Here is a 20,820-nt window from a genome sequence, read left to right on the forward strand (position 1 = left end):
TGAGTGTGCACAAGTTTTAGAGGGGGCCACATTGTAGGTGCACTATGCTTGGAAAACAGCCGTCAAGACAAGTGTGTGGACAGTTGGGGCACCACCTCGATGGGGAGCCATGAGCTCCCACCAGTAAGACCACTTGCATACTCTTGTACCCTTCTGAACCCTAGTTCATACACCAGTAGTGCCAAGTCCAAAATGAGTCAGCAGGGTGATTGGATGCACCATATGGGAAATCTCTCTGAAAACCATCCCTCCTAAAGGACACACACCAAGGCATGGCTTGTCTAAGGCTATACAACTTCTGCCAAAAGATGATTTTGCCACAGCTTTTAAACATATGACGCAAGATTTGTGCTGTGAGAAGTCCCCACTTACAATTTAAGTATTTCTGTTCAGAGGGATAAAAGAAAAGAAAACAAACACATGAGCTCTAACACAGGGTCTGTTTATGGCAATGGATCAGGCAGGTCTCCCTCACTTTACTACATCCCCTGACTGCTTGTAACTGGTACATTAGTTTAAAGGGACTCCAGGTCGACTTGATAATGAAAACAGTGTTACCTTCTGTAATTAATTATACAGACAAGTTATCCTGCCTCCATTTTTCTGCATCACTCATGGTACTGACTTTCCTTTTTTTTTTTTTTTTTAAGATTTTATTTATTTTATTTGACAGATAGAGATCACAAGTAGGCAGAGAAGCAGGCAGAGAGAGAGGGAGGAGGAAGCAGGCTCCCTGCTGAGCAGAGAGCGATGCGGGGCTCGATCCCAGGACCCCGGGATCATGACCTGAGCCGAAGGCAGGGGCTTTAACCCACTGAGCCACCCAGGCGCCCCCTGACTTTCCATTTTTTAGTTTTCAGTTTTTAGAAAGCAAGTTCTTGTTAAACCTGCAGCTATTGACTTTAAGGATGCTTCTAGGAAATCATTAAGTATTTTTAGAACCAAAGATCACTACAGTCTTGTTAATTTCCCAAAGAGGAGTCCACATCTGAGAGAGACAGAAACCCAACTTGAATTATATCTGTGGTGCCTGGGAGACACCCCCAGTGTAGAGGAGTAAATGTGAAGAGAAAACAGTCATGGACAATTGGCTGGGTCTTGGCTAAATGTGATTCCACTGTGAACCCTAAGCCCCTCCTTCCTTATTCTCCTCTTGTCCACAATTCCAGTCAGTGAAGCAAAGAGGGCTTCTGGTTCATCTTGTTTCTCTGGAATTAGGCTCAGCACCCTTCTCCAGTGACTTATTCAAAACCTGTCCCTTCTTCTGGTCATCACTGTCTTTTCCTTTATTATTTTTAAAACCATTTTACTGGAAAACTGCTTGGCACCAAGCACCTCTTCTTTCAGTTAGAGCAGCTTCAAGTTCCCATTGGCCCACGCCTAATGCTGCCAGCTACTTGCACGTGAATGAGTGTGAGGGGAAGATTTTTTTTTTTAAAGGCTCCCCATCTCTATTGCCAGTGGGAACCAGCAGCTCTCTCCAAGCCCATCAGATCCGGTGGAACCCTGTCGAACGGACTGTCTGGGCGTTGAAGGCTCTGCTGGGCTATAGACCCGAGTAGAAAACAGATAGACTCAGTAGGGGAGATTGGTCAGTTTTCTGATTACTGGCTTTTCCAAGGGCCCGTGAGAGGTTACAGCCTTGACACTTCCCTCTGAGGTGCCTAGCAAGATGTCACTGCCTGAAGGAGTCTCTCCTTGAGTTCCCATCTTGGCCCAAAGGAGGCCATTTTGCATGTTGGCAGGATGACCTCCTCTCCTCTCATCCCCCTTCTCTGATTCCTGAGTTAGATTGGAGAACTAGACACGTGCAGTACCATCCCTTCCTGTCTCATTCCTGAGAAGCTTCTTCTAGACTCAAGCTTTTTTTCTTTTTTTTTTTTTAAAGATTTTATTTATTTATCAGAGAGAGAGGGGGGAGAGAGCGAGCACAGGCAGTCAGAATGGCAGGCAGAGGCAGAGGGAGAAGCAGGCTCCCTGCTGAGCAAGGAGCCCGATGTGGGACTCGATCCCAGAATTCTGGGATCATGACCTGAGCCGAAGGCAGCTGCCTAACCAACTGAGCCACCCAGGCGTCCCTAGACTCAAGCTTTTTATATTCTCCAGAAGCTTCCCAGGACTGAACTTTGGTTTGCAGAGGTAAGGCCTGCAGTTCCAGGCAGGCATGTCACGCAGGGCAATAGGAGAAATCTTGAAAGCCCCCCGGGACCTCCTCCTCGCCATGCTCTCCAGTCTAACTTTATCAGCAATTGAGCAGACATTCTTATTTCCAGCCCTGGGCCTCCTATGTCTATGTCTCCCTAGCTTTGAGGTTTAGAGTGGAAAAGAAGGGAAGTAATTCATTGTCACCCTCAAACTCCAACGCTGCGCTCAGCAGTGAAGAGGAGAGGAGCCAGGGGACTGCTGAAGAATTCCCTGAGAAGACCATAAGCACCTAAACATGACAAACTGATGTAGGAAAGGAATCGCTGACCAACATGAAGACGGAGGAAGAGATGCGCAAGAATACAGGAAACCTGACTTGTGTTTTTCTCCTGGGAATTCCACTTAAAAAGTTGATGCTGGGGTGTGGGGTCGGGTGGAAAAATTACGCTGGGTGGCGGGGGAATGAAGCAGAAAGACCTTGACAGCAGGACCAGTAGCCATCCTGGAATCTTTTAAAGAATGGTGCCTTTCAAAAAAAAAAAAAGTGCCTTTCAGGAATTGTTTCGTGGCAAAGATTATGAAGAAGAATCATCTGTCATTATTAGAGGGTTGCTTAGAATATCTACCCAGTAGCTGCTGGAATTTGATTTCCACAAATGTTCTTGTGATCTTTGGGAGGTACTTCAAATGGAATTGAGAATTTAACTAAAGTCTTCCCAATGTAAGAGGTTAGACCTGCAAGAGGAGTAAGAATTTGGTAGGAGAGGGAGGCAGGGAGTACTCTTACTAACAACAGGAGCTCAACTCAGGCCAGTTGTTCTCCATCCATTAGAACTGCCAAAGAAATTCCAAACCATCCCAGTGCTAGAGTCCCTTCCCACACCATTCAAATCACGAACTCTGGGAATAGGCCAGGGTGTCAGTATTGTCAAAAACCTCCCAGATGATTCTGGTGTGCAGCTGGGATGGAGAAACTGTGTTCTAGGCTAAGGGAACATCAGCCATCTGTGCCCTGCCTGCTTTGATGTTGGGCGGGGGAAGGGGACATCAATTTTCCCTAATGAACTAAAGCTTTGCTACTCAAAGAGTGGCCCCTGGACCAGCTGCATTACCATTACTTTGGACCTTATTCAAAACTGCAAAATCTTGGGCCCCACCCTTGACCTAGACTTATTGAATCTGAACTGTATTGGGGAAATGTTTCTGAAACTTTAATGTGCATAGGAAACACCTGGAATCTTGTGAAAACACAGATTCTGTTTTAGTAGGTCTGGGGTGCAATCCAAGATACTGCCTTTCTAACAAGCTCCCAAGTGATTTCAACGCTGCTGATCCATGGACCACACTTTGAGTAGCAAGGCAGTAGAGGACTTGGAGCAGCAAATAGAAGTTGCTCAAAGAAGAGTGCTCCAACTTTGGACTGCTCTGTAAGAATGGTGTTGAAAAAAATTGCATGGAACATCTTCAGGGACATTAAAGATACTGGAGATTTTATAGGACCAGCTATCATTCCCAAGGCAGCAAATTAGTAATTACCACCATCAAGAGATGCCATTGCTGGGAACTTCCAGAAACTGCCAGTTGGGGCGGGCACCAAGGGAAACTACAAGAGAAAGAATCAAATTAACAAGACTGCTTAGCAAGTTGGAACTCTCTTCGCATACCAGCCCAAGTCACACTTGAGAACAAATAAATTGGCTATTGCTATTCCTTGCGATCTGGAGGAGAGAATGAGTCTTTCCACATGTTTCACACTGAAATTAGAAAATAGTTATTTCTCATCAGGATCCCTGTTGGGGTGAGGTCTGCCTTTACCCTACAAACGTTTGTTGATTCCCTCCTTTATACCAGGCAGTGTGCTAAGACTTAGACTTGGAAGGCTAGAAACTGAGGTGAGGATTGGGGGGGAGGTGCTCCAGCCAGCTGTAGGGAACTAGAATTGCAACCCAGCCCTCATCACAGAGTACACTGTGGCCTGAGAGAAGAAGGTTAAGCTGGGATGGTGCTTATAAACATCTTAGCTGTTATGTAAATCCCAGGCCTAACATCAATTGATGTCAATTTCAGAAATAAGATCATATATGATTCATTTGGAATCAGGCAATGGAAAAGCCAATGCTGTTACTGGAAGCAATTTGACGCCGCTGAGCTGCTCTAGGATAAAGGCTAAGTACATGATATTTGGGAATGAAATGACAGCCATGGAAGATATTGTATGACTACACTGGGGCCGCAATCCTGGAACCAGTTTTTGAGTTTGGTAAAGGTTTGGTTCTAGGCAGGAGATATAAGTAGGAGCTTGAACCTTGGCTGTAGCTATCTTCCCCATACAGAAAGCCTTGCCTATGTCATCTGGAAGGTCTCTTCTAGTCACATGCTTTAAACAGGTTGCTCAGAGGTATGATTGGCCTTTCCTTATACCTCATGTCAGACCCGAGGGCTTCCTCTTTATAGAGCCATGTCTACCTATTGTCCATGTAGGAAAACATCTTGGTCACTAGGTACTCTGATGGCCAGGGGCAGGGGAAATGTGGAAGAAAATCACTGAGGAGCTCTGACACCTCAGCAGAACATGGAGCACAATATGAACTTAGTGTTAGCAGCAGGAATCAGGAGCCGTGTGGGGAAGCCATTATAACCCCCCCCCCCCACTTACAAAGACACATTAGAGTCTGATGCTCACTAATGTGAAACAACTTGTATAAAGTTACAGGTAATATCACTGGAGAAGAACAGAGGTTTTCTGATTTCAAGTACCAGAAATCTATCCACAGCCTCATAGAACTAAAGTTAATGAGGAGGGAAATGAGAAGTGAGTAAGAAACAGAAACTACAGAGGGAAGAGTCTGCTCTTACAGTTGGGCATGTACATGCAAAAGGAAATATGTAATCATCTTCATTTGAGAGGCCCCCATGTTGAGGGCACACATGACAGACTGAGCAACTACTAAGGCAATGGAAGACTGGGTCCCTCTGGTCGAAGGAGTGTACAGTATCACTGCGGAATAGAACAAATATAATGCATATACACAAGAACACAAGTAACACAGGCCCAGAATATCCATTTAAGTGATGACAGCTGTATGAGGAGCCAGGCGGCAGGGAGGAGAGAAGAAGGCTTGGAGGTCATTGAAAAAGCCTGTGGGAAGAAAGACATAGAAAGCCACAATGTTAGCATCAACCCCAGGAAGGCACTCCTGTGAAGGCAGGTTTAGGTAAGCCTATGGGGCCGGAACAGAGCCGTCCAAAGGACTCTGAGGCCATAGGACTAGAAGAAGTGGAGAATGAAATTCTCCCAGCCGAGTGTGGTTGGAAAGAGAAGAGGAATAAAGAAAGCTCCTCTGTTACCGACAGAAAGGAAAGAAGGACAGGCAGATCAGGAGCCATGTGCATATTGGAGCACACTTACGAGAACAATTTGGTAAAATGAGTTAAACTCCTTACCTCCACAGTTTCTCCCCCTTTCCAAATTATTCTACCTTCCATCTCAGATTGTTCATGCTAAAATTTTCTATTCCTGCTGAACATGCTATCTAGCTAGTAGCGACCGCTTCTCTTAGCCTCTCCAACTTGACAAATTTGTGAAGTCTCGAGTAAGGATGAATATGCACAGATTAAGATTCTTCGTATTGAACCAACAAAGAAAACAAACCCCACTGCTGGAAACTGAGAGAGATTTTTAATATGTTTGATGGATCCAAAATCGAAGGGCCAAATAATCTAGCATATCCGTGAGCTAGCTATACTCCCTCCATATAACATAAGGGGGCTCTGCACCAGAGACTGAGGAAGAAGATCCCATGAACTGTCCTCTTTATTCAGAGACACAGGCGTGTGCCCCCTGTTGAGAACAGAGCCCCTGTTCCTACAATAGATGTGGACTCTCCTTTCCACTGTGATCTGTGCCCGTTGATATGGGGCCCGTTGGGACTGACAGTGGAGCATTGCTGATTGAAGTCCCACCCAAAGAACACTGTAGATAGTGAACAACAGAGAGCAAGGCCTTGGAAGTAGTGGGAAAAATTTCTACCTCTTTCCAGGAAAGCCAACATGACTCAAGCCTGTGAGTGACCAGGAAGTGGACTGTGTGCTGTGCACTTCTGTCTCATTTCTGGTGACAGGCCTAAGCTAATAGAACCTGCACTCCAGTGGACCCTCTTGAGCCTGGACAACACCTATACTAGGTGGCCTGCTGAATCCCTCAGGATGGAGCCAGAAATCAACCCTACAAGTTCTCCCAGATAATTCTGATTCCTTAAGAACTAAAGACTTCAAGGGGCTGCCTTAGAATAGAAATGACTTAAAAATAAAATTTTAGAAAATTAACATCCTCAGTAACACATGACCTTAATGAAATAGGAACAAAAAGTGATGGCTGCACCCATTCTAAAGTGAAGGGCTAACAAGATACAATAGCTACCTCACATGCCCCAACATAAAATGAAAACGTTGAGGAGGAAAGGTGGGTTGGCATGGAAACAATATTTGCAATAACACAACCAAACAATAACACAATATTTACAATAACACAACCAAAATCTGCCTCGAAGGCATAAGGAGCCAAGCTGACATGGTAGCATTTCAATCAGTAATGTGGAGATAAACCTAGAAACTCCTCCAGAAGAGAGAAAAGGAAAAAATACGTATTTTTTAAATGAGAAAAAAGATGGCAGATAAGAAGTGATTATCATTCAGAGAACAGCGGGCTAACCCAAGAACCATAGATTTCTACTTCTAGAAACTAGAGTACCTAGAACAGAAACAACACTTCAAATGATGATAAAAATGAAAACTTACCAGTGAAGAAAAAGTCCTGAATCTGCAGATGTAAAGGAACAACTGACTCATCCAGAAAAATATTCTGGGGCACCTGAGTGGCTCGGTCGGTTAAGACTCTGACTTTTTTTTTTTTTTAAGTTTTTTTTTTTCACTTTTTTTTGTTTTAGTTTTTGTTTTTGTTTTTGTTTTTTTGAGAGCAAGAGAGAGAGAGCAAGCACAGCGGGAGTAGGAGCAGAGGGAGAGGGAGAAGCAGACTCCTCGCTGAGCAGGGAGCCCACCACACTTATGATCTCAGGACCCTGGGATCATGACCTGAGCCAAAGACAGATACAAAACTGACTGAGCCACCCAGGTGTCAGAAGAGTCTGGCTCTTGATCTCAGCTCAGGTCTTGATCTTGGGTTTATGAATTCAAGCCCCATGTTAGGTTCCATGCTAGTCATGGAGCCTACTTAAAAAAATTTTTTTAAAGGAAGTATTCTAAAATATATTCTAGCAAAACCTGGAATTACATGTCTAAGTGGGTAAATGGGAATGCATCTAACCAGAAATAATACCCACAAATGAAAAAGACTGGACAAGGTCTCAACTTGCCTCTGCAAATGGAAATTCCAGAGAAACAATGATGCTGTATTTATAAGATTTTGAAGTGAAATCCAAGAATAATAATGAAATCCAAGAATAATAAACGAAGAATATTATACCTGTGTAGATTTTCATCTGTGAAGCCAAAAGAAATGCATTTCTAGATATAGAGTCCAAATACATACTCCCCATGTATCACATTTTGAGAGAGTTATTTGAAGATGTACTCTGGCCAACTAAATGATGAATCAAAATTAAGATCCCAAGAACAGGAAGTAAATCATAGTATAAAACACTGTTGAGAAGGATTTAAACAGCAAAGAGTTAAACAAAAATAACTGTTGTAAATGTTTATCTGGATATAAATGTCAACAATAATTGTTAACATCTCTGAAACCCTTATAATGAAACATAAATATTACAGCAGAGAGGAATGGAAAATGAAAAGGAAGGAACTCAGAGGAAACAAAACCAGGGAGCAAAAGAAAACTAAAATATAAGTTTTTTAGTGCTGTGATTCATATTCACAGAGAGGTAAAAGAAAATATTGTGTAACAGGGTTTTATATATATATTTTTAAAAAAAACAACAAAGGAGAGAGCTTCTGGAAATTAAAACTAGAAAAAAGGTTAACTGAAATTTAAAAGTCAGTAAAAGGGCTAAAGAAAGTTAGTAAAAGCTTCCAGAAAGTATATTCAAAGAGAATAGAAAATAGGAGGAAAAAATACAAATAATAAATTTAGGAAATTTGATGTATAACAAATAGGAGTTCCAGATATAGAGAATATAAAAAATACAAGAATGAAATATCCAAAGACATAAAGCAAGGAATGTACCCAGAACTGAAAGACACAAGTCTCCAGGTTAAGGGACCCATACATTACATGGAAAAGGGTCTGCACAAAGGCATCCTGATGAAATTTCAGAACAGCAGGGATAAAAAAGACATCAAACACAGGCCACATGCAATATGAAAATGGTAGTAAAAATAGTATCAGAATGTGTCAGAAGTAACACTGGACAATGAGCAAAAATGAAGCATTCCTTATAACATAGAGAGGATACAATTTTACCCTATAATTCTCTCAGGTTTTCCCTCTGAATTCCCTTCCTCCCTGTTGTACTATCTGTGTTGCATTTTAAGGCTTTAAGGATCGTTAATAATTCTTGCTGACATTAATGTCTATCTATATATTTACAACAGTCATTTATATTTAACACTTTGCTTCACCATTTTCAATTCTCCCTGCCAGTCCTTAATACACTGACTTATTTCTTTGATCTTGGGATGAAGATAGATAATGCTATTTTCAAAGTTGCTGGGACCCAAAAAATTTACCTCCATGAACCCTTTCTCAGGAAGCTTCTGTAAGAGGATGTACTCTACTAAAGTGAGGAAGGAAATCTACATTAAATAGTCCAAAAAACCAAAAAATCTTGATTGCCCAAGGACAGGTAAGTAGGAATTGGTGAAGCCAGGTTCCGAGCATAGATCTTACAATTCTTAGTTTGATGTTGTTTCAGCCATAATGGGATGACAGAAACTGGTACCACCACCAGCCTCTGTCTCTACCATCTACCCATACAGTATCGCTCTGGACCCAGGAACCTAGAGATGGTCTTAGAATTGTCAGCCTGGTGCTCTCCCTTGACTGGCCCTGACTTGTGAGTTGAAGCCTATTTGGTCAGCTCCACTCCAGCCAGTTCTGCTTTCAGGTGCACAGAGATACTAAAAAGTATCTGAGATACTAAGAAGTACCAGCTCAGAAAGAGCAAGGACAATATGGACGTATTCACCACTATATGGCCAGTGTCTAGTCCTACTTGCAGTGATGCTCAATAAATGTGTATTGGACTTTCTGCAAGGTTATGTATTGACTTTGTGATTATCCTTTTGACCATATGTACTTATTTATTCATTCATTTCAGCCTTTCTCAATATATAGGCTTATGAATTTGAGCATTCTGGATGGGAGAGGAAAGATTTGGGACCAAAAAGTGAGGGGAGAGAGATATCATAAAACTTTTAGTGTTTGGGAGCAAGCTCCCCAACTGAGCCAGATAATCTGGTTTGTCTTTGCCCCATCCAGGAAAGAAGCAGCAGTTCTGGGTCAGTGGCAAAGGCCACTTTGCTAAAGGAAATGGTTAACAAAAGCAGAGGAGGGGACAGCCAGGACAGGCTTAAAGTAGGTTCGGGTTCTCTCACTTAAATGCAGCTTGTTGCCTACCACACCTAATTGCATGTGGTCCGAACAAGCAGGGATATGGGCAGGAATAAACTTGAGATGGACCTCAAGAGGCCTTGGAGACAGACATGGAGGGAATGCAGGAAGCAGTTAGAAGTTGTTCACTACAGAGCTGAGACCCCTGGGCAGGCCAGGGATGTAACCAGGTTTGGTTTCTGAAGATTCAGAGTCAGCATGACAGATAAGATCACATAGAGAACTGACTCCAGAATCTGAGCACTGGCATCTTGAAGGCGATCGGGAGAATGGGAACATGGAGCTCAGCTGATATACCGAGGAGCCCCCTGCACACAGTCCACGCCTTGCAGTGACCACTGCTATCTATCCTTGGAAAGTAACACAAATCTCATGTCATTACAGCGAAGCTTCAGCCTAGAAATTGAGCTTTGATATTGAGGGTTAATGCTATCTAATACTGTAGTTTTCAACTGGAGGTATACTAGAATAATCTGGAACATTAAAGAAACGAAACAAAACACAATCCCTAGGCCCACCCCAGACCAATTAAACCAGGATTTCTGGGTATGCAGATCGGGCGTTGGTATAAATTTAAAACTACTCCCCGGCTGATTCTAACAGGTGGGGATTTAGAAGCCAACGGGGCCTTTCTACAGAAGTGTGTGAGAGAGGGTACGATCTTGCAAGTTCTCAGCCACAACTTGTTGAGCCAGCCAAAGGATCAGAGCGCTAGAAGGGATTTTAACCACTTAGAGATCCCCATTTCCCTTCAGGTGCCAGGCAGAAAGGTGGAAGAGGCAGGGAGGCACGCCTCAGCAGACCACATGGGCCTTCAAGACTCAAAACAAGGTAGGAGACAGTAGGGAGCAGTGAGGACAGAGGGAAAGAGCACACAGTCCCAACAGGAGGGAAATGAAAAGGGCTTCAGTTGCCCTTCTGCCCCCATAGTGATTCGGCCCCAGCTGCAGCCACTCTGTGAAAATGCAGGCACCACATTGCTAGAACTTCTAATTTCTCAAGAGAAGGTGGGAATGTAGATTTTAACATTAAATCTCCTGATTTTTAAGTGTTGGCAACTAATGCCTGTTAGAAGAAGAAAAAAAAAAACCATTTTTTTCTATAGGCAAAGCACACAGTGTAGGCGAGTTGCACCCAGTGCACACCCCTAATGCATCACAGCCTTCCACATGAGAGATAAAGGACTTGAGTCTGGTTTTCTCCTCAAGTTCGGGACACAGTGACTCCCTTTAGCATCATCTTCATTTTCCACTTCTGTTTTGTTTGAGGTGCCAGGGAGCTGCTGTCTGACACAGTTCTAGAGTCATCGCAGGTGGGGATGGCTATGAGCGGGGGCGGGCGAGGTCTCTCTGGAAAGGCAATTGAAGAAGCTCAAATTTGATATCCAGACGTGTTAAGTGTTTTGTAAGCCCTGTGTAATCTGCCAAAGAGGCAGACCAAAACCTTTCCGTTGACATTTTCTTCAACACCAGGCTTGTTTTGAGAGTCTGGGCCAGGTGACAATGATGGCACCAAGAGCTTGTTTTCCCAATTGGAGTCAAAACATTTGCCGAGCAACCCCATAAATTGGCTAGACAAAAGTAAATAGGAAGGAGAGACATGGGAAAGGTGAGGTGAGCACACCTCCCTGGGTGAAAGGAACGCGGGAGGAAAGCACGCTGCAAGGGAGGGCAAACAGGAAGCAGGCACGAGCGACGCAGTTAGCTTGCACTGTTCATGCTTTCAGTCTTCCACAGATACTTATTTGGCACCAACTGCATTCTAGGCACAGCTTTCGGTGCTACAAACACAGCGGTGAATCAGGCCAACCGAGTTCCTGCACTCACGGAACTGCCACCACTTTCCCGTCACACGTCTTCCGTCCCTGCATCCTGGTGTCATCGCTCCCATCTCTCCATCACCACCAGCAGCCCGTTCGTAAACCGCAGGGGTGTAGCGTGCTCACATCCCCCACACAGCAACCACCCAGAGCTTAGGAGTCCTGACAGATCTTGTCCTTTGAGAAGCTTGGGGAATGCAGAGGCCCTGTGCTACCGTCTTTGTCGCCACGAGATCACACATGGGTTGCGAGGAGCCTTACTACCCCTTAAAACTGGCATTTGTTTCAGACGCCACACCCCGGAAAGTTGGACTATATCACGGAATTTACTGTCTTGTCTCTCTTACCTTAAATGGGTTGCTGTTAGGTGTTTGATTCCAATTTCTCACCCTCTACGGTTTTTAAATTTAACTGTGAAATTTTCTTGGAGTTGAAGGGGTGACCTTTAGTCTTTGAACCTTCTCTTAGTTGGAAGTCTCATTTCATAGAATCCCAGTTAAGACACATTCATGTGGTAGATAATAAATTCAAGCCAATCGCATAAGTACAGTAGTCCGTTAGAAAGGACAGTAGTCCCCACAAGAATGGGTGTAATGATTGGTTCATGTGATAGAATCTTTGTTCCATTCATTTTCTATATCAAGGAAGTGTATGAAGAGAGGGGCACCTGGCTGGCTCAGCAATTAGAGCACATGATTCTTTTTTTTTTTTTTTAAAGATTTTATTTATTTATTTGACAGAGATAGATCACAAGTAGGCAGAGAGGCAGGCAGAGAGAGAGAGAGGAGGAAGCAGGCTCCCCGCTGAGCAGAGAGCCTGATGCGGGACTCGATCCCAGGACCCCGAGATCACGACCTGAGCGGAAGGCAGCGGCTTAACCCACTGAGCCACCCAGGTGCCCCGAGCACATGACTCTTGATCTTGGGGTCGTGAGATCCCCACATTGGATGCAGAGATTACTTAAAAATAAAATCTAAAATATATATATATATATATATATGAAGAGAAATGGTGGTTTGTGACCATCTGGAAGCCTCATTAAATTCCACTTGTTTGCATCTGTAGAGGTAAATTTCTCTGGGCACTGCTATTAATTACCACTGCATGGATGAGTATGTGCATCTATATAGGCATCAGTAAATTACTAAAATAATTCACCCAACAGGCTTTAGTAATAGATAAGTGTTTTGGTGGGGAAATTTGCTTTCTTTTCCCCCCTAGTATTCCTGAATTATGCAAATTACTTTTAATCATAGTAATAACAAAATTCTACGGTGTCTGCTAAATCTAATACACCCACAAGTCCCAAAATGTTTATTAAATAGGGGCTCATGGTGTCAGCACATTGCTTCTTATAGGGTTTGAGGTCTTGGAATCCATTCTTTATGTGTTTCCATTGCCTTACAAGGGAAATTGGTGCAAGTGCTTTTCATTGCGTGCCCCACTCCTGATCCTGGGCTTTCTCAAATACAGTATCTCTCACTCCTTCCTGGAACTCTGCCTGAGCCCCTTCAACCCTTCACCAACTTGTTCTTTGCCCTCTTATAAGGCTTTCCTATATAAAGATTATTCCAAAGATTGCTACCAGTGCTTTGCTGGAGAGCAGACATGTAACCACCTTATAGTTACAAAACAGGGCAGGCAGAGGCGCCTGAGTAGCTTAGTTGGGTAAGCATCTAAGCATTCTGCTCAGGTCGTGATACCGGCTTTGTGGGATAGAGCCCTGTGTCTGGCTCCCTGCTTGGTGGGGAGTCTGCTTCTCCCTCTCCTGCTCCCCCTGTTTGTGCGCGTGCTCTCTCTGACAAATAAATGAACTCTTAAAAGGCAAAAACAGGGCAGGCACTGCTGGCCTTGTCTGCTGACAAGAACCACCGACACAGGGACTGAAACAAGGTACATGCATCACCTTCCAGTGGGCTTTGGTCAGTTAAGGGGAACAAATAAGAGACTGCCTTCTGTCTCTATTGTTCCACTGGTGGCAGACTGGTCATGCTCACTGACGGTGCAGCCAGAAGCCCGAGACATCTGGATGGATGTGGAGTCCCTGACTAGTTGGGTCTAGCTCTCACAAAAGTGTCTCCAGGCAAAGCGGTGAGGTGGACTGTGGTTCCTAGGAGCAGAAACTGCTTCCTTGGTGTCCTGCTTGGTGCCATGCCTGTCATACCCAGAGCCTTCAATGGGCATTTGCCAAATCTTTTACTAAGGTTTTTTGGTGCTCTTAACATTTTTTTCTTGTCCACCCACGGAGCCCTTGAAATTGTCAGGCATCTGTCCTCTGTGCTACGGAAGCATATCTGATAAGCGTCAACACTTTTTGAAGTTTAATAGGTCACTTCTTCCTTCTAGGAGCATTTTTGTTTGTTTCTGAAGAAGAATAAAAAATTTTAAGTAAGCAAGATTATAACTTTTAAAATAACAAGACAAGTCGCCCCCACAGGGACCAGGCAGTTGAGTTCAGAGCACTTTATCAAGGCATCTTTCCTGGCAAGAAACACTCCAGCCGTGGCAGATCCTTCAGATTGCACGAGATACACAAGGGCCATTTCCTCAGGTTTTTCTTGTAAACAAAGTTCTAATATATCTAATAATATCACGTGTGACCTCCTGCTTTAAGAAAGTAGTGTCCACCCTCAGTCTTGATTAATTTAAGGTGATCGCGGTGATTCTCTTCCCCTTGCTAACAATTGGCTTAGAAAAAGTCATGGTAACAATTATAGCCAATAAGATATAAGGAAAGATTTTTGAGTGGCATAGGGGTGGGGCTTGGGAAAGCGTCCCATTTTATAAAGAAATGAGTCTGCTATGGCCTCCACGTGTTGTGTTGGCTGTTGCCACCATCTTTTAACTATGGGGAGATGAGTTAAAGGACCAAAGCCCACACCCTGAGGACTGCAGGGCAGAATTATGGAAAGAATCGAGTTTTTGATGATGTTGTTGAGCCACTAAGTTAACCAGCCCTGGACCTGCCATCTCTCAGACTGTTCCTCTGTTGAGAAATATTACCCTTTGTTGTTTAAGCCAGTTTCAGTTAAGTGTTTTTTCCTTAAGGCCAAAAAACTAAACACTAGGGAGCCAACCACGATCAGAAGATTGCCAAGCATGCAAGGACTCCAAGCGAGGTGAGTCAATTAAATTCTTTAAATGGTGAATAGTCCCATGTCTGATTGTCTGTTTTCCCATAGAAACCAGACAGTCGAGTCCTCTAGCAAACTGTCCCTTTCCCTGAACTCTGTGAGGTGAACGTTGCCAAATTTAAGCTCCACTTTGGAGAGCTCGGGAATCTTTTGAGGTGGATTTGAGCCCTGAGAGCTAAAGAATTTCTTCTAGGCATCCAAAGTCACAATCTGCTGGGGACTCTGTCCTCTTCCTGGCGGCTGCCATGGTCTGGGTTCCGACATACCTGTCCTCCCAGGTCTCCACTGTGGGGTGGGAAGGCACCTGGAGGGCTGAGGGGGAAGCCCCAGCTCCCACCCCGGGTCCACTGTGGTACTCTGCCCTATCAGCCAGTGACTTGACTTGTGTGAGGATGCTTTATTTGGGAAGAATATTTATTCTCTTTCCAATAAATTTCCTTTAAATCAGTCTCCCTGTGTTTAAAATGTTATCAATACAGTAAAAGGAATGTGGTGGTTTCAGACGCTCTATTTGCAGTTCTAACTCTATATGCCTGCCTCCATACAAACTTGTCAGGATCATTCAGTAGTCAAAATAGGATAAAAGTAAACCGTCCTTCCTAGGAAAAGCTTAGTTGATGAATAATTGTTAATGTAAGACCAGGTAGTAAAGGAGCTTTGGATGGTAGGATCTGAACACGAGGGCAGCCCCAGTTCCCAGCCCCAGTCCGTTGTAAGCCTCCAGCTAGAGACAGCTCTCCTAGACCTGGAGAATGAGATCAGCATGTCCTGAACCAAGCAAAGACCCATGAAGTCTTTTAAAGAGAGGAAAGAGTCCCCAAGTCCATTATCCCATGTAGGCATTTCAAGGCAAAATAAAGACCGGTGCCTCAGAGGATGTGCTGGTCATTTGTGGCAGTGGCTACAGTAGGAGCTACGCCACAACACGGAGAGTTCACTGTCTCCTGGGCAGCATTTGCAGCTTTTTATCTGTCCATGAGGAGGGCAGAGGTAGTTCAAGACAAAGTGGTCATTGCTCTAGTTCTGAGTTTCAAAATCTAGTTCTTAAATCTACAAGAGAGACAAGTCTAAAACCCAAAGCATATTGATTTTTTTACTTTGCCGAAGCAGGCTTTGGTGGGAAAGAATTTCTGCTGGCATTCCAAAACTCTTTTCTATCAAGAGCAGACATGGAGAACTGATCACCTAGAGCTTACGCATTAAACTTAGAGTGGGGAAGAACACATGCCGACCCAAGTACAGGTTTCTGGTTCATGCAAAAGGAAGATAAAATCCTCTCAGGGCAGGTGAAGGAATAGGGAGAGGCCGGAAAGAAGAGGACAGGGTTAGTCGCTCGTGCTAACCCCGAGTCCCTGACAACCACCTGATTCAAAACGTGCTGGTAGGTTCTAGACGTGCCAATTCGGCATTTACTGCGTGCCTGACCCTGTTCCAGGTGCTTGAGATATATTCTTCAACAAAACAGACAGAGGTGCCTGTCCCCTTAAGGTAGCTTAAGAGCCTAACTAGAGAAGACAGATGTAACCAGTACACATAATAAATTATTCAGTGTACTCTGGGAATAAAAGAAAAAATAGCGGAAGATAAGGATGTAAAGCCTGATTGGAATTCAAAGCCTGGGGGCACCTGGCTGGCTCAGTTGCTGAAACGTGTGACTCTTGGTCTTGGGGTGGCGAGTTCAAGCCCCACATTGTTTTGAGGGTTTTGGGTTTGTTTTTTTTTTTTTACTTAAAAATAAAATCTTCAAAAAAAAAAAAAAAGATTGAGAGAGAAAAAAAGAAGCACTTTGCCACAGTTTTCTATTAGTTTCTATTAGTTTTTTGACCATGGGAAACCTACAAAGAATGGTTATAAGCAACTGGGGCCAGGCCCTTCCTGAGGCAAGGGAGGCACATGTGTAATAGGTCTTGAACTTAATGAGAATCACCCATGAAAATATTTAAAGATGAGAAACAGGCCCCAGGGAAGGCCACAGCTCTGCAGAGCATCCTGGAGCCTTAAATTTCTTCTGTGTTCTAAACTCGCCTTTGGAAGAGGGAAAGACACCCACAAATTAAATCCAAACATCTCCCAAAATGGCCCGAAGGATGAGTATGCCTGTGGCCCCCCAGGAACGGACCCTCAGAGCACAGCTTCACTCTGCAGGGTTTGGTCATTTACAATCGCAAACCCGCTACTGGTGTCTTCCCATCAGTCACTGCCTAGCACTGCGGGGCTTCCCAAAACATTCGTTTGTGTTTTCTTGTTAGCTTTTCTAAACTCACAACCAAGAAAATATTCAATAAGTAAAATTACCCACAACATATAATTTTCTCCACATTTCTTACAAAGGTTGTCTTTTCTAGACTTCAACAACTAGTTAAAGCCATCAGGAAGGGATTACTGTTGTTATGAAATGTATAAACAGTTGATTATACAAGATTCTCATTTTAGCCTTGGCATCTGGCAGTCTCCCCACGTGTCCGAGGGTTCACGTGCGTGCATTTGTGGACACACACAGGCACAGAATGTAGAAAGAGGGCCCTGTAGATAAACTCACAAGTGCCCTTTACAGAGTAGGTGATCGTTTAAGGTACAAATGCAGAATTGAAATAGAAACTTTCTTGGCCTCACCACTCAGCCTAAAAGGGGGTCTTGCTGTGGGAGAGAATAAATGTCTATAGACATGGCAGAGGTCTTATTTTGGGGAAGATTGAGCCATCCTCCACCCACAGACAGGGGACATGGTTTGGGCCTGATCAGCCTTTGAAATTCCATTTCCCGTGCCGTAGAGATTCAGAAAGGGATCAACCCCGGCCAATGAGAGTCTTTCCCAGGACTTGGGCTGGCACCATCTGGAAAGAGATCTGTTCTTCTACCAGGGCTGCTAACCTGGTGAAATGTGAACCTGGAGTTTCTTTGGCATCTTTGCCTCCACATGGGGAGTCAGCCTGAGCATGAAGCCAAGAGAAAAGGGACACAGTGTCCTGAGAGGTCACCTGAGTCCTAGGACGTAACTGCTCTGAGGACTTCACGTGATATGAATTAATACATTTCCTTCTTTGCTTCAACAAAGTTAAACTGGGTTTTTCTCCTGCAACCCCATCAATGCTAATATGCACAGGTTCATAAAACATAATGATCACTGCCCCTGCCACGTACCAGGCACGGTCCCAGGTGCCTTACATACTGTGTCTCAGGAACTCCTTCCAGTAGTGCTCTAAGTTGGTTGATGTTATTCAATCTCAGGAGAGAAAAATAAGGACCTAAATGTAAGATTAAGTTGCCCATCCAAAGACCTATGGTTAGCAGATCATCTACTGGCAGTTTGAACACAGAACACTAAGGGTCTTGAGTTCACTATCCTCCCACCCTAGGCACCAGCAGTAGCATGCTACTGGTCAGAAAAAGAGCTGGCATCGCAAGATCCTGAAAGTCACTTATTAGCAATTCTTAGATATTCATTTACTTACCTGTGAGTGGGGATTAATATCTTGTGAAATAATATGAACAAAATTGGCAAATTATGTCTTTACCATTGGCTCTTTTTTTCAATAGCTTTATGGAGATAGAATTCTCATACCATACAATTTATCCATTGAAAGTGTATAATTCAGTGTTTTTTTGTACATTCATAGATTTGTACAATCATCACTACATTCAGTGCTAGAACATGTTTATCGCCTTGAGAAGAAAATGATACCCTTTAGCTATCATCCCTCTCTCTCCTTGATACCTCTCCAAAGATGCTCCCTCCCTCCCAACCCTCCTAGCCCTAAGCAACCACAAATCTACTTTCCACCTCTTTAGATTTCTTTATTATGGACTTAGATATGAATAAAAGCATAATATGTGGTCTTCTGTGACTGCCTTATTTTTTAAATTGAGGTATAACTGACATACTAGTTTCAAGTATACAGTATAATGATTTGATATTTGTATATTTTGTGAAGTGATCACTACAATGTCTAGTTAATATCCATCACCATATATAGTTACTAAATTTGTTTTCTCATTATAAGAACTTTTAAGATTTATTCTCTTTACTACTTTCAAATAAGCAGTATGGTATTATTAACTATAGTCACAACGTTGTACATTATATCCCTAGCTTATTTATTTTATAGCTGGAAGTTTCTACCTGTTGGCTCTAATCACCAGTTTCTCCCACTCCCCATCCCTGCCTCTGCCAGTCACCAATGATCTTGGTTTTCGTTTTTGTTACTGTTTTGGGTTTTTTTAAGATTCCACATGTAAGTGAAAACATACAGGTTCTATCTCTCTCTGACTTATTATACTTAGCATAATGCCCTCAGGGTTCATCCTTGTTGTAAATGGCAAGATTTCCTTCATTTTTATGGGTGACTAATATTCCACAATATACCTACACATCTTTATCTGTTCATCCATGAATGAATACTTAGGTTGTTTTCATATCTTGTATATTATAAATACTACAATGAACATGGGGGTGCTTATATTTTTTCTTGTTGGTATTTTCATTTTCTTTGGATAAATACCCAGAAGTGGAATTGCTGGATCATATGATAGTTCTGTTTTTTAATTTTTGGAGGAATTTCCATACTACTTCACATAGTACAATTTTCTACCAACAGTACACAAGGCTTCTCTTGCCAACACTTGTTATTTCTTGTCTCTTTTATAATAACCATTATAACACATATGAGGTGATGTCTCATTGTGGTTTTGATTTGCATTTCCCTCACGATTAGTGATGTATCTTTTCACATACCTGTTGGCCATCTGTATGCCTTCTTTGGAAAAATGTCTATTCAGATCTTCTGCCAATTTTTAAATAAGATTGGAAGTTTGGCTATTGTGTTGTAGGAGTTCTTTATATTTTTGTTATTAGCCCCTTCTCAGATAAGTGATTTGCAAATATTTTTTCCCATTTGTTAGGTAGCCTTTTCATTTTATCGTTTCCTTTCTTGTCCAGAAGCATTTTAGTTTGATGTTGCACCACATATTTTTGTTTTTGTTGCATTTTCTTTGGGTGTCAAGTCCAAAAAATGTTCACCAAGACTGATATCAAGGGGCTTACTGCTTATATTTTCTTATGGAAGTTTTATGGTTTCAGGTTTTACATTCAAGTCTTTAATCCATTTTGATTAATTTTTGTTTATGGTATAAGATAGTGGTTTGGTTTCATTCTTTTGCATGTGGCTCTCCATTTTTCCCAACACTGTTTGTTGGAGAGACTGTTCTGTCCCCATTGTTTATTCTTGGCTCCTTTGTTATAAATTAATTAATCATATATGTTTGGGTATGTTTCTGGTCTCTATTCTGTTCCATTGATCTATGTGTCTGTTATATCAGTACCATAGTCTTTTGATTGTTATAGCTTTGTAATATGGTTTAAAATCAGGGTGTGTGGTGCCCTAGCTTTGTTCTTTCTCAAGAGTGCTTTGGTTGTTTGGGGTCTTTCGTGATTCTGTGAAAATTTTAAGATTGTTCTATTTCTGTAAAAAATGCCATTGGAATATTGATAGGGATTACATTGAATCCGTAGTTTGCTTTGGATATTATAGACATTTTAATAACATTCTTCTAATTCACGAGCAAAGAATGTCTATTTTGTGTCTTTGATTTCTTTTTGGCATCTTATAGTGTTCAGTGTACAGGTCTTTCACCTCCTTAGTTAAATTTATTCCTAGCTATTTTATTCTTTTGATGTAATTGTAAATGGGAACTACTTTTGCTCCATCCCATACCTTTTGGGATATTGTGTTGCCATTCCCTTTTGTTTCAAGTGTTATTTCTTTTTTAAATTTTTTTCTTTGATGCATTGGTTTTTCAGTAGTATATTGTTTGTTCTCCACATATTTGTGAATTTTCTATTTTTCTTCTTGTAATTGATTTCTAGTTTCATACAACTGTTGTCAGAAGAAACTTGTGATATTTCAGTCTTCTTAAAGTTATTAAGACTTGTTTTGTAACCCAACATATCCTGGAGAATGTTTCATATGTACTTGGGAAGAAAGTTTATTTTGCTGCTTTTGGATGGAATGTTCTTATGTTCTTAACTCCATCTGATTTAATGTGTCATTTAAGGCCAAGGTTTTCTTACTGATTTTCTATCAGGAGAATCTATCCATTGATGAAAGTGGGCTTAAACTCCTATTATTGTATTGTTATTT

General features: G+C 42.5%; 1 long non-coding RNA gene across 1 annotated transcript in view; it reads left to right on the forward strand.

Moving 5' to 3' along the window:
• LOC116586896 overlaps positions 1-20,820 on the forward strand; it is a 68,259-nt gene that overhangs the window by 25,881 nt on the left and 21,558 nt on the right. Inside the window, exon 6 of the long non-coding RNA XR_004284198.1 lies at positions 14,598-14,668. This is a non-coding gene — a long non-coding RNA (uncharacterized LOC116586896). The remainder of the gene's footprint in view (positions 1-14,597; positions 14,669-20,820) is intronic.

This window comes from Mustela erminea, chromosome 3 (genome assembly GCF_009829155.1).
Source record: "Mustela erminea isolate mMusErm1 chromosome 3, mMusErm1.Pri, whole genome shotgun sequence".
NCBI lineage: Eukaryota > Metazoa > Chordata > Mammalia > Carnivora > Mustelidae > Mustela > Mustela erminea.